This window comes from Acomys russatus, chromosome 29 (genome assembly GCF_903995435.1).
Source record: "Acomys russatus chromosome 29, mAcoRus1.1, whole genome shotgun sequence".
Lineage (NCBI taxonomy): Eukaryota > Metazoa > Chordata > Mammalia > Rodentia > Muridae > Acomys > Acomys russatus.
This window is the reverse complement of record NC_067165.1, coordinates 21710075-21720982: the sequence shown is the minus strand read 5'-3', so window position 1 is coordinate 21720982 and position 10908 is coordinate 21710075.

The window sequence follows — 10908 nt, the reverse complement described above, 5'->3', positions numbered from 1 at the left end:
TAGACTACTCCTGAGTACAGACTTGAAGGAAGCTGAGTCGGTGTGCAAACAGAGATAGCTGCACATCGGTGATTACTGTAGCGCTATCACAACAGTCATGATATAGAGCTGGCCTAGGTGCCCAGCCAGATGATAAAGAAAACGTAGCATGCAGGCACAGTGGCGGATTACTGGGCCATTAAAACGACAGTGTTCTGCGATTTGTAGGAAAGTGGATGGAACTACAGGTCATCGTGTTCAGAAAGGGAAAAAAAAAAAAAAAAAAAAAAAAAAAAACCAGACACTGAAAGACAATTATCACATGTTCCTTCTCCAAGGTGGAAGCTATAATTTTTTTCTAAAAAAAAAAAAAAAAAAAAAAAAAAAAAAATATATATATATATATATATATATATATATATATATATATATATATATATATATGTGACCTCAGCCAGGAAGGGGGAATGGAAAAGGGACTATCAGAGAGGATAATAGGGAAGTAGGTGGGAACACCACAGTGGTGCCTGCTAATAGTATTATGTGTGTGTGTGTGTGTACGTGTATATTAATCAATATATACCATCATATATGATGACTATGTACCATATATACTGATGAATATTCATCAATAGCATTAAGGAAAGGATACACAGGAAGCCAAGAGTCCTCTGGGAGGAGACAAGGAATTGCCTTGTTCCTGATAGTCCCCTTGGGGCATCAGCATCCTGCTCAAGCTCCAACAGCCTGTCTACTGTTACCCAGCCAGATGCCCAAACAGCCCTTGGTCCTTCCTCAAGTCGTTCTGCCCATCCCTTCACGCTCCTAGCACAGGCTCCCCTCTTCCCTCTCCGGGACTGAGGCAACCTCCTCCTTCCTGATCTCCACGCTTCCAGCTTCATCCTCCCTAAAACTCAAGCTACCCCTGCTTCAGCCTCCCAGAAGCTTTTCACTGTGCCCAGGGAGGAGCCTGGCATCCTTCCTTAGCTGGGGCTCTGGAGTCCAGGCAGTCCCGACTCTTGACACCCTAGCTTTAGAACACCAGGCTCCTCTGTCCCTAGACCTTCATGGGTCTTTATTCTCTCTACGTAAAAGGCCAAGTCTTTGCTTGCAGGGTTTATTCAAAACACCCACTTAACAAGCACCTCCCCTTATCATGCCAAGCACTGTCCTGTGAATTCCGCTATCACTGAGGTACCCATGCAGGTATGCTTAACCCAAGGCAGGTACCTCAAAGGGGAATACGGAGGCCTGACCTTAAGAACTGGGTCTTCCAAAGTGGTTGTACTAGTTTGCATTCCCACCAGCAATGAAGGAGTGTTCCTCTCTCTCCACATCCTCGCCAACATATGGTGTCATTTGAGTTTTTGATCTTAGCCATTCTGATGGGTGTAAGATGGAATCTCAGTGTCGTTTTGATTTGCATTTCTCTGATGACTAACGAGGACGAGCATTTCTTTAAGTGTTTCTCGGCCATTTGATATTCCTCTGTTGAGAATTCTCTGTTAAGTTCCAAGCCCCATTTTGCAATTGGGTTGTTTGGTTTTGTGGTGTTTAATTTCTTGAGTTCTTTATATATTTTGGATATTAAACCTTTGTCAGATGAAGGGTTGGTGAAGATCTTTTCCCAATCTGTAGGCTGTCGCTTAGTTCTACTGACAGTGTCTCCTGCCTTACAGAAGCTTCTCAGCCTCATGAGTCCCATTTATTAATTGTTGACATTAAGGCCTGGGCTGTTGGTGTACTGTTCAGGAAGTTGTTTCCTGTGCCTATGTGTCCCAGGCTCTTCCCCACTTTTTCCTCTAACTGATTAATGTCTCTGGTTTTAAGTTGAGGACTTTAATCCACTTGGACTTCAGTTTTGTGCATGGTGACAAATAAGAGTCTAATTGCATTTTTCTACATGTAGACATCCAGTTAGACCAGCACCATTTGTTGAAGATGCTATCATTTTTCCATTGAATAGATTTGGCTTCTTTGTCAAAAATCAAGTGAGCAAATGTGTGTGGATTCATCTCTGCGTCTTCAATTCGATTCCATCGATCCACCAGCCTATTGCTTTGCCAGTACCATGCTGTTTTAATTACTGTTGCTCTGTAGTACAGCTTGAGATCAGGTATAGAGATTCCTCCAGAGGATCTTTTATTGTATAGGATTGTTTTTGCTATTTTGGAAAGCTATCTGGCACTTTCTCAGAAAAATGGGAATAGGGCTTCCTCAAGACCCAGCTATCCCACTCCTTGGAATATACCCAGAAAATGCCCTACCACACAACAGGGACATATGCTCAACCATGTTCATAGCTGCCTTACTCATAATAGCCAGAACATGGCAACAGCATAAGTGTCCCTCAGTAGAAGAATGGACTAAGAAACTGTGGTACATTTACACTATGGAATACTACTCAGCTATTAAAAACAAGGAATTCCCGAAATTTGTGGACAAATGGATTGATCTAGAAATTATCATAATTAGTGAGTTCACCCAGAAGCAAAAAGAGACAAACGGTATATACTCACTTATATCAAAACACTAGTCCAAGGGATACATACCATGAAAAACTTTACTTACCAAGAAAGTGGGTCAGAAGAGAGGACATCCTATTGAGACTTTAGGCGAGAGTAGCATGGAAGAATGGGGAAATAGTAGGGCCCACAGGGTCCTGGAAACCTACAAGAAGAACTTTATGACAGGCGGATCTGGGTCCTGGGGTCCTCCTCAAACTAAGGCACCAGCCAAGGAGAATATAGGCATTAAACTTCGAACCCCTACCAAGACCTAGCCGACGATCATGATATTCTCCACCGTTGAGTGGAGAGTGAGATCTGACTCTCACACGAACTCTGGTGCCCCTTTTCTGACCATGTCCCCCGGATGGGGAGACCTGGCGGCACTCAGAGGAAGGATAGCAAGTTACCAAGAAGAGACTCGATATTCTAAGAGCATATATAGGGGGAGGAGGTCTCCCTCAATCACAGACAAAGGGGAGGGGAGAAGGGGGGAAGTGGGAGGGAGGGAAGAATGGGAGGAAACAGGGGAAGGGCTCACAATCGAGATGTAATATGAATAAATTAATAAAATGAAAAAAAAAAAAAAAAAAAAGAACTGGGTCTTCCAGCTGAGAACTTAGCAATTGGTCAAGAACTAACAGGGTGGAAAGCCGAGGCTGTGAGAAGGCCTGCACCCCACTACTCAGAAAAGGGCCACCTGTTCCAGGGAAGAGAAGCGGGGAAGCATCTTCATCGCTCCCAGCTTCATCCCTTAAACTAGCTAGCTGCCCTTTTTTTTTTTTTTTTTTTTTTTTTCTGATTGCCTGTGCTCAAACCCCCGGCCACTAAAACATTAAGGCCTTCACCTCTGGGGGATCACACAGACTGGGACAGGCATCCCTAATGCTATCATGGAGCTTTCACCAGTCCCTCTCCGACCCCTCCCACCTGGCTCATCTTTCAGATGGGATACCAGAAGGGTTCTGCCACTGTGAGGGGAGGCTACCCCAGCTGATCCAGTGAGGTGGGAGGAATGTCCCTTTCAAAGGAGCTACAGCTGGGGGGTGGGGATGCTGGTAGGTTCCGTAGTTTACAATACAAGTGGCGGTCTACATGAGTAGGGGAGCCTCTTGCCCTCTGAAAAAGAATCCAGAAATAACAGCTGAGTAGCCTCAAAGAGACAAAACCAGCGAAAACGCAATCCCTCGCCACGGAGGAAAGTCTGCGCCACCGCTTAAAGGATTGGTGTGTTCCGTTAGAATCACCTGTGTTTCTCGCAAAGCCTAATTGACTCCCTGGCCCCTTCCATGAGAAAGCGTCCTCGGACAATCCAAATCCTCCAACCAGGAAAGAAAGACAGGCACCCAATTGCTACTCCAAATCGAGGGCGCTTCTGGATCTGGAGTAGAGCATGGAACACCGGAGGATGGATTACGGGAACACGGAGCACTGCAGCACAGAGCACAAGCATGTGAGGCGCGGCAGCGCGGTTCTCCGGTCCATGTGTGGAGCCTTACCCCTTCCGGGCCTCCCAGCGCAATGAGGAAGGAACACCTGCCTCGCGTTTCACATGAAGCATTGAGAGCAGGCGTCTAATAGAGTCGGGTTCTGATAAATGCTTTCAAAACCTCCAGCAGGGCCCACGCAACAGGCACAGCCTGTGGGTGCGTTTCCCTAGGGAGGATGTCCCAAGGCGGGGGGGGGGGGGTGTTCTTTAATTAACTCAGTCAATGAAGTCCCACAGAGAGGCGCTGTGGCCACCCCCCATGTACCCACACCTGCGCGGTCAGCAGCTGGCAGCCTCATTGTTTTAAGTGATGAGCAATTGTCATCTTCCAGTGGCTCTGCGATAAATCACGGAAGAACTCCCTTCTCTTGACAGCATAAGTAATTACAGCCTGGGTGTCTGGGGCCCTGGCACCGATTAGGAGCGAAGCAAGCTCCAAGGGAGTCGATGCAGACTCATTTTTCTTCTTCAAACGGACCTAGAGGCCATTAGGTCAAATCAAGGGGCCTGGACCCTTCTTGGCAGAAAGCTTGACCTCTCTGCCAAGCATGCCTGGGCCCCACCACGCTGAAGCCCCTCCCCTCCAGACCTCACCCAGTATTGCTGCACCCTGCCATCCCTCCCCCACTTCTCCCCAGCTGCTTTGCAGACACATTCCCAAACGGGCCAGTGCTTAGAGAAGAATGGATTGCAGGGCAGGAAGGAAAATAATTAGGTTATATAATAAGAAAAAGGAAGTGTACCTCATCAGGGGCTCTGCCTGTGGTTCCGCGTGCTTGGGAATATTTGATCTATCGTGTCTTCTCCGTAGACACGGGATGTATTAAATCGGCAGAATAAATAAACATCTTGGTCAGCAAGAAAAAAATGCGTCTCAGTCAGTAAGAATCTTGGTGACCTAGAAAACAACACTGAGTCTCACATGCTGAGGGGACCCTGCTCTAGTTGGAGGGGGAGTGAACCAGGCAGGTGTGAGGAGGGGTCTGAAGGAGTTAAGCAGTCCTGTCATTGGGAAGGTCTTGAGCAGTGTACCTGCATCAGTAGCCAGGTACCACAACTGTGCACTCAGCCAAAGGCATCAACACGGGAGCTCGGCTAACCAGGCTCCCTGGCGGCCACTCTCATTCCTGGTGTGTATTAGCATCATAACAGGCCCCTATCTGAATGACTCTCTCCCACCCCTGACTCTTTCCAGAAATCAAAAGGTATCCTCATGCTATAAGACCAAAAAAAAAAAAAAAAAAAAAAAAAAAAGATTTTAGAGGCTAGGGAGATGTTGGTGGTAAGTAATGTGGGAAAGCACTGCCTGCTGTAACCTTCTCTGGGAGATTCAAGATGACATCACCTTGACATTTGCAGCGCTCTGGAGAAGTCCTGCCATACACAGCTGCCCACTTAGATTCCTTCTACCACATTGTTTCCCAAATGGCTTTGTTCAAGGGATCTTTTGTAGAATTCTCAGAGGTCAGAATGGCACTGGGGATAGAACCGAGGCTGACAACCCAGGACTGCAGAGACCTGACCAGAGGAGAGTGACAGAGGCCCTCCACAGTCACCTAGGACAACGGCCTCAGCCAGGCTAACGCTGCTCCTATTGGCTGGGTGCTTTGTACCCAGGGTTTTCAGGTGTGGAAACTCAAATGTATCCACAGCAACGTACCCACTGTAGCATAGAAAATGGTCGAGCCAGCAGAGGGCCCTGGACTTGGGGATGTCACACAAACCCACAGATCAGTTTACCCACCCTGAAAACAGTCTTCTGGAGATTAAGATAACAAAGGCCCATCGCAGGCCAGATTGGTGTTTTGTGAGCACAACACACCCGGCACAAGGCTACACTTCACTTCTGCAGCTACAAGAGCTTATTACCTTGCAAAGCCCCTGACACTTTGAGCCCCGGCTAGATATTAGATTAGCCCCCACTACTGAACCAAAACCTTGTCTCTGCTTCCTCTTGGCCCAGCGCTCTGCCCTGGAAATGATTCCTCACTCTTCTTCCATGGCAGTCCTGCAGACACACACCAGACAAGAATGGCCTCCCTACACCTGCTTGTCTCACCTTTGTTAATTCATGAAAGCAAGGAGCATCCTTCCTTACCAGTGAGGACTCTGCAGCATTTCTTCCCTCAGCCTCCTGCTCTACACAGGACCCCTGGGCCTCCTGGAACCCTCCCGTGAACAGCATGCTTGGAACAGCATACTGTTTGCCTTTGAGGGCTAGTACCTGCCAAGGAGCTCCAGCCCACAAAAGCTGATGAAGGACCTGGGTCTCTTGCCAGCTCATACCTCACCTGGGTAGACAGGAGGGGATGGGGCCACAACATACCTCACTTAGCTCCCTGGGACAAACAAGGGTAGAGAGAAGGCTTGAGCTAGCCTGGAGTCAGGGATCTATGATAAGGCACACTTCCCCTGCAGCGTGTTGAGAAGGGAGTGCCAAGGAGACTTCACAGATGGGTGGATAGGTGGAAGCCAGGACTGGGGTGAGTGCCCTGAGGTCACACACACACACCTCACTTTCAGAGCAGCTTGCTTAGCCTCCCATCAGAGAGATGACCCAATCTGGGCCATCTCACTCAAGAGAGGTTTAAGTAACTTGCCCAGGATCACACAGTAAATAACAGCGCAGTGTTTGCACTTAAGCTGTCTGACCCTAGGACCTGTGGAACCCTCACCCTTCAGTTCTAAACTGCACCTTTTTTTCAACACCAGACCATCTGAAGCAAACCAGGATGGGAGAATTCAAAGGCTTAAAGGCAGAGGGGTCTGGCACGTGCTGGGGACAGGAACAAGTCAGCCAGTAGGGAAAGAGGCCATGGGTGGGTACAGGAATGACTTGGATCTCCTCTCAAAGGAGTCAAGCAAGGCAGACAGAAGGTAGAAGGCTGTGTCTGGGCCAAAGACACACAGATGGAGCACAAGATAAAGTCCATTCCCCCAAGGAGTTGGTTCTTATGCACCAGAGCCATTGCAGTGGCCACAGGAATAGAGTGGGCTGGAGAAGGTTCTTGTCCCCATCTCCGTCTCTGTGGCTCTGAAAGGCAGCAAGGGGAGCTGAGAAATGCTCCGCTGCATCCACAAGGCGCCCAGCGGGGAAGCCTCCCAGGCCTCGCCTGGCAATGGATTACTTTGTGACAGAGATAGAGGAGATGTCAAAGTCTCGCGCATCATCTTCCCTAACCCTGGGACAAATTAAATCAAGTTCTGCTGCACGGCCTGAAGGCATAAACTTCGTTAGCTGCACCAATATATTCTGCCAGGCAGACAGGGCTCCCAGGTACTAATTACTTCATTCAGCAAGTTAAACAAATGATATGATATCTAAATTCAAGGGAGAGGCACCGAGGAGTTATGGGACATACACCACTGGGATTCACAACACAATAGCTGAGCTATCGGCACAGAGCGTTTCCCCACGTGGCCTTCAGGATTGAGCTCACAGCCAGAAGTCCTCCTCTAGGAAGCCCTCCCCATAGCCACGTCTATAAGATCCTTCCTCTCTAAGGGCTGTATATAACCAGCTGGTCGGGAGGCATGACTCTGGTCCTGGACATACTGGGGTCCTGGTACAGACAAATTGTCTGACTTGATAACATTGCTTTATACCCCTGTCCACTGTGTGTATCTGCCATGAGGCATTGACTGCTTCTACCTCCTGTGGTTGCTGCAAAGGGGAAGCCATCTTGAGCCAGTCCTGGGAAGGTTATTCTCCCACAGTGAAGTCTCCATCAATGTGGAACCCTGTCTGTGTGTGTGTGTGTGTGTGTGTGTGTGTGTGTGTGTGTGTGTGTCTTATTCAGCAGTGACCATTACTCATCACACTGGTAACCGCTGCAGCACCACTAGCATCTCCAGTGGCTTCCTAACACGTAGCAGCACTCCTCCTGGCTCAGGCCCAAAGGCTTAAAAAATAATAATAATAGTAAAGCCAGTTGATGAAGATGTAATACTGACAGGGCCTGAGCTGGTAGACAAGGCTGAACATAAAACAACCTGGAAGTGAGTCTTAGAAAGGAGGGTTCTGCCCATACCGAAGAAGGAGCAATGGAAAGGCCTGCCGAGGGAGCCGCACTGTGTGGCAGGGCTCTCAGGATCTCCTTGGGCCAGGTCTCTCCCAAGAGAGGCAAAGTAAAACAGAGGCAGCTCCAGTATTATTTTTAACTGACTGAGCAGAAGGGAACCCATGCCACCTCCCCGACGGTAGTGAAGACGAGCATGGCGGCAAGTGCCTGGAGTCCACCCCTGCTGACCACAGGAAATAGCATCCCTGAGTGGGATGGAGAAGTCTTGCCCACTAACAAGGAGACAGAGAGGTGTGGTAGCCTTGGAGTCCTACAGGACAGATGGAAGTCTGTTCTCTCTCTGACTTGTATAGGAGGAGAAACTTATTGTCTATGATGACGGTCTCAGTAGAGTCTGACCAGGCATCATGAAGTCGCCTGCCTGGCCCTAGGCTCACTCTCTCCTGTTCTTGGTTCCCCAAACCCAGACCCATGTGTGCCTACTAAGCTGCTTTCCCAGGCACTCCGGACTCCCTGGTCTTACTGCCTCACAGCTTCTTGTTACTGTTCCCACTGCCTCCTTCTGCAGCGTCCAGACACGCGGGCTGAAGGATGATGATTTGATGGAAATCTGGAGGCGAGGGTATCATCACTCAAAACATCAAGCCACGTAAACAATAAACTATATAGCAGATTGTGAGGTCTCAGATTAGCACCAAAAAAAAAAAAAAAAAAAAAAGCAGGGCCTTTTTATCATGAGGTGCCGGCTAACCGTGATGTCAGTTAATCACTGAAACTTAGAGCAGAGTCTGACAGAGATTTAATTTGAGTATGTAAATCTTAGAGGGCTGAGGACATATTGTTCCAGTTGTCAGGTTTATATACACAGCACTCTAATTATGGCTCGGGTTCCTCCTCGTGCCGTTCTTAGTATGTCAAGGGCCATTAGGTCTTGTAAGATAGCTGTCCTTGTCACCTCACCCTTTGAATTTAGGAGTGAGATGCCATGAACCGTACAAAGAACATGCTGGCAGTTACTATGGTAAACCATAAAAGAATTTTAATAGATAATCCAATGGTGGAATATAATAATAAGAGGGAATAGTGTGAGGTCATACTCATTGTAGGCAGACGTGTTGAATGACAGATAGATTGACTGGCAGGGGATAGATTAGATAATTAATAGATAAATAGATGAGAGACAATGGATGGGTGGGTAGACAGATGATACAGATTGGTTGATTGATGATTGATTGATAATAGATGGATCAATAAATAGATGGTGGCTAATAGATAATAGATGAATAGATGATAAATCACTAATGAATGCGTAGATGATACATTGATTTATTGGTTGATAATGATGAATAAATAAATAATGGATAATAGATAGATAGTTAGATAGATAGATAGACAGACAGACAGACAGGCAGACAGTAGATGGTAGATAGTATGGTGGTTTGGATGAGAGAGGCCCCCCACCAACTCAGGTGTTTGAACACTTAGTCCCCATTTGGTGACGCTGTTTATGGGAATAATACAGACTACCTGAAGGATGTTGTCATCGCGGACAGAGTTTATGGCCCCTTCCCCCCCCCCCCCCCGCCCACGCTTGAAGATGTGATCTCTGAGCTTCCTGCTCCTGCCACCCACTGTGCCTGCCACTTGCTGCCATGCCTTTTCACCACGGTGGGCCCTCTGGAACCACAAGGCAAAATAAGTTCTTCGTTTTCTGCAAGTTGTCTTGGTCAGGTTGTCTTATCACAACAACAAAATAACAGATGATAGATAGATAGATAGATAAATAGATAGATAGATAGATAGATAGATCAGTAGATGATAGAATAGATAGATACACAGACAGACAGTGTTAAAAGAAAAGCAAGAAAGCAAACTAAAACATAAAATAGGTCACAGCTACTGGTAGGTTTAGAAACGAAACTTATCTTTGTGTTTAAGACTTCCGTTTTCTTTAAAGAGAACTTTTGAGCCTTTTAAAGGATTGCAGCTATAGATGGCCTTGTTTCTAAGACACCCTTGAAGTTGTTGAGACACAGAAAGGAAAAGTTTTCTACTAGAGGATAACTTCTTTTTTGGTCAGGGTTGGATAGGTCTTTATTTACCCTGAGGAGGTGAAAGTGAACATCAGATGATGCCTCTATTCTTGACAAGGAAGCATTGGAGTAAAATCTAATTGTTAATCTCGTGCTTAGAATGCCCCTGTCCTTGCTACTAGGCTAGAAAGGGGCCTTTGCCTGGTGTTTACTCCTGGGTTTTTACAAAGGCCGACTGGTGTAGTTAGCAGTTCTCTTCCTGAGTGATGTGAGTAATGAAGCCCCTTAACTTTTTATTTATCTATTTAGGACAAGAGAAACTTTCAGAATGTATTAACCATGTCCTCACTGGATGGCCCAGTTTCTATGTGTGATGGGATCTCGTTTAGTTTTGAAAAAGAACTATTAAAACCATGTCTATAGCCTCCGAACATACCTTCCCTGCTAATTTGTAAGCACCCTGACTATCCCAGCTACAGAGTCCCAGCTGCTACTTTTACGAGAACTCCATTGCTTCGCCTTGTCTCTGGAGCAGGGATAGAAGCACACCAATCCATCCAGCTACCCCCAGGGACAACCGCCCTCCGCCCTGGTCAAAAAGCAGCTTTGCATGACATCCACTTCCAGACTGTCCAGCCCCTCCAGCCGAAGTCCTGAGAGGAGATAAAGGACCGTGACAAAGTGGGCCTCAGGTTCCAAGGAGCCCGTATTCATCAGCACTTCATCCTGACAACCCAAGGTAGAACCTGCCTCCCACTTCTGAAAGGCAAAGCGAGGCTCAGACTAGTCAGTGCTCTCCGGAACAGTCTTCCCTCACAATTGATAGCCCAGAAGGAATTTCCCACCCAGGTTCACCCTCCTGGCTACATGTGATTGGC